Source organism: Chrysochloris asiatica, unplaced genomic scaffold, assembly GCF_000296735.1.
Source record: "Chrysochloris asiatica unplaced genomic scaffold, ChrAsi1.0 scaffold00025, whole genome shotgun sequence".
NCBI lineage: Eukaryota > Metazoa > Chordata > Mammalia > Afrosoricida > Chrysochloridae > Chrysochloris > Chrysochloris asiatica.
The window spans coordinates 12,141,086-12,145,040 of NW_006408543.1; the positions used below are offsets into that span (position 1 = coordinate 12,141,086).

The 3,955-nt window shown below is 43.5% G+C and overlaps 1 pseudogene; it reads right to left on the reverse strand.

Moving 5' to 3' along the window:
- Positions 1-3,206: 3,206 nt before the first annotated feature.
- Positions 3,207-3,437, reverse strand: LOC102827722 (annotated as a pseudogene).
- Between the last annotated feature and the right edge of the window lie 518 nt (positions 3,438-3,955).

Below are 3,955 nucleotides of genomic sequence, written 5' to 3' on the forward strand. Positions count from 1 at the left end.
TGTGTGTGCAGAGCAGAATTGTTCCATAGAATGTTTAAAGACATTCTAAAGACAGCAGACCTGTCTTTAGAGGTACTGCTGGGTGGGTTTGAACCACCAACCTTTTGGCTAATAGTTGAGTGTTTAACTCTTTGCACCACCCAAGGATGGACTCAAGCGTGGCAACAGTAGTGAGGTTGGCCCAGGATTGGGCAGTGTTTCGTTCTGCTATAAGGTCACTATGAGTCGGTACCAACTTGATGGCACCTGACAACAACAACAACAATAACCATCCACGGACTTGTAGTCATCACTCTCACTAGATAATTCATCTGTAAAGCAGAACTGATAAGGTCACTAGTCTACAGTAAGGAGCTCTGGTAGCACAGTGGTTACGAGTTGGTCTGCAAATCTCAAGGTCAGCAGTTCGAAACTACCAGCCATTCTGCAGGAGAAAGATAAGGCTTTCTGTTCCTATAAAGGTATACAGCCTCAGGAACCCCCTATGTAGGGTCGCTATGAGTCAGAACTGACTCCATAGCACATAACCACCACCACCACGTCTAGTTTTTTATCACCAGCACCTAAAGCCCATCAAGAAGAGCACTGTTTTTCTCCACCTATCTAATTAGATAAGGTAGATGTTGTACAGATCCAAGCAAATCTCAAGGGTAAACTTATGCTGGCAATGTTTGTACACCCAAGCCTCTCCCACTGAGAAAGTCTCATTCATGTGCAAGTTCAATGATGGCTCAAATCATTTCTGGGCCACCAATATACATGTTCTTATGGGATGTGGTCAAAAGGGATTCATTATGGGGGTCGTGATGGCTTTGGGGTAGAATTCTCACCTTCATTGTGGGAGATCTGGTTTGAGTCCCAGTCAACCTACGTATGTGTTGCTATGAAACTGAACAAGTTTTGGAGGAGGCTTCTAAACTAAGATGAACTAGGTGGTCTATTTAGGAAAATCAGCCAATGAAAATGCTATGGACCACAAGGATCTGATCCTTAGCTGATTAAACAGGACATGCAGAACTAAACTGAGCAGTATTTTAACATTATACATGGATTCAACAGGAACTGAGGGCCAACTCAGCTACATTAACTTCCTTGGGTTTCTGTTATGGTCTCTGGGGACATCCCGCGTCAAACTCAGTACCAAGCCTTAAACTAAACTTGTCCTGGAAGGACTGGTCACCTGGACCCCAACTAACTTGAATAGAATGCAACGAATGTAGCCAGAATGTGGAGGAGCTAAAAGCAGAGAGCTACTCAGATACATCTAGCCAGAAAAGCAGTCTGCTGCATGGTGCTAATCAAAGAAGTGTTTACTTTCCAAGTGAATTGCAAAGGAAAACAACAGCAGCAACTAAAAAGTCAGTAGGCGTTTCACATCCAGTCAGCCAGATTGGATGCAAACAGGTGGTGGTGTGTGTTTTTATGTCCCATCTAAACACCCAAGATCTTCTCATACAGTGACCACATCCTGTGGGTAGGAACAATGATTTCTTTCCAACCAGAAAAGGAAAATATCCCCTTCTGAACATCATCAGCAAAGACCAAATTAATTAAATCCTGTTCTTCCAGAGTATCCATGGCCCTTGAGTGGCCTGGCCCAATCCATCCCATGATGGACTCCAGATACGGATTATTTTGTAGCCACTACTGAGCATTAGGAGCTCTGGTAGTGTTGTTGTTGTTGTTGTTGTTGTCAGGTGCCATCGAGTCGGAACCGACTCATAGCGACCCCATGCACAGCAGAACGAAACAATGTCCGATCCTGGGCCAACCTCACCACCGCTGCCACACTTGAGTCCATCAATGATGCCACCTGGCTGATCCATCTCATTAGGGGTCTTCCTCTTTTTCTCTGACCCTCCACCTTACCCAGCATGACATCCTTCTCCAGCGACTGTTTCCTCCGGACAATATAGTAGTGTAATGGTTACGAATCAGGCTGCGAATCTCAAGATCAGTGTGGGAGAAAGATGAGGTTCTCTGTTCCGGTAAAGATTTCCTGCCTCAGAAACCCTGTACAGGGTCGCCACCACTGAGCAGAGTGTTTGCTTACCCACCTGGGTCAGGATAAAATGAAAGCAACAACACAAATAGTCCCTACACTCTTTTCACTTTTATTTATTTACTTACTTTGTCTATTGTGTTTGTTTTCCAGTAGCAGTTCATGAAAGCATTTGGTTGCAGGTTAGTATTGGCAGGATTTCTCAGCTGAGAGATAGATACCCCCATGAGGTTTTCTCCCAAGAAGTATTTACATATATTATTCAGGTCCTAACATATCCACTTTTCAGGTACTTAATCATTCTCAAAAACTATTTGAGCCAAAGTTATGTGAACTCTCCAGCTGGGGGAAATCTTAAGGTGGTTCTGTGTTTATCCAGAATTTAAATAGACCACAGAGAATGCCAGGATTTCTACCAGATGAGCAACAAAAGAAGCATCATGGGAAAAATGCTCCAGACATTTCTGTGCATTCACGAGGACACCCAGACCAATTACTCCTTTGTTCTCTTTTCCAACTCGCATGCGGACACAGTCTAATCTCAAAAGCTAAAGTCTCATCCTCCTATCCTCCCTCATCAGACCCCGGGCCCACAAAACTCACCCTGGTTTCATTTTTATTATCTACTCTGGTAGCGTAGTGGTTACGAATCGGGCTGCGAGCCTTAAGGTCAGCGGTTCGAAACTACCAGCCGCTCCGCGGGAGAAAGATGAGGCTTTCTACTCCCGTAAAGATTTACACCCTCGGAAACCCTGTACAGGGTCGCTATGGGTCGGAACCGACTCGATGGCACTTAACAACAACAACAACCCTGCCATAGCTTGGATGACTATGAATTTTTACATGAGAGTTTTTCTGGATTTTGTTTTTTGTTTTTTGTTTTTTTACCAAACAGCACTACTGTACTACAAAAGGAGTGACAGAAAATGACAAAAATACAAGAGAATCTTGACAATATTATGTACGAAATGCCAGAGGATTAGAGTTTGATATTTAACAGCACAGTCCACCATGTTCAAGAAACTGGGGAGGGGGTGACGGGCTGGGGAAGAAAACACTCTGAAAACTATGATTTATAGTAAGAATACACATTTTATCATATAAAACCTTACTACACATAGTAGTCAGGTGCAAAGAGTCATGGGATCTTCTGTTGTCTTGGGAAAATAGCATTCCACATCCCAGTGACAATTACCACCGACCTTCAGCTCTTCGGTGTGGAGGGGATCTTGTTTTCACCCTCCAGCTTTTCCACCGCAGCCTGTGTCATGAGGTCTGTAGTGTTTGTCTCCAGGTCATCGATGCGACTGCTCATATCATCAATTCTTCCAATGATCTGGTGGGACATGGTCTTGAACTTTTCCTGTATCTGCTGCAGCAGAGTCTTGACCACGGAATTGAGATCCTGGATGCTCTTGGAGTCGGTCTCCGCCATCTCCCCAGTTCCCAGCTTGGCTGTGGTGTCGCAGACCGTCTTCTTGGTGTTTTTTAATGAAAATTTACAATGCAGGGCAAGGTAAAACTAGCCTTGTCCCCAGTTGATTACAAATAAAATAATTTCTAGATATTTTATTTATAATTGCCCAGTATCTGCACACAAGAGTTTCAGTTCCCAGGGTAAAATTGGAAAGCATTGTTAAATTAATTGCTCTGAGTACACTCAAGCATATATCATCTTATTCCAAGGGTTACTATTAGTGTAGTAATTCAGTTCCGGTGGGGAGAGATTCCCAAAAGAGACATTTTCATAAAATTAGTAAAAATGTAAAGTTTGCCAAAGTCACTTCCTCCAAGTCTCCACCATCCATAATGTTAATTGCTCTAAAAGCTGATGAACACGCCTCAATGAAAGGGAAGCCATAGCAATGTAAAGATAACATGTCACCGAGGTGATACACAATCGGAAACAATTTCTCCAACCCGCCACCTGTGTTACACACACCGTTACCCACA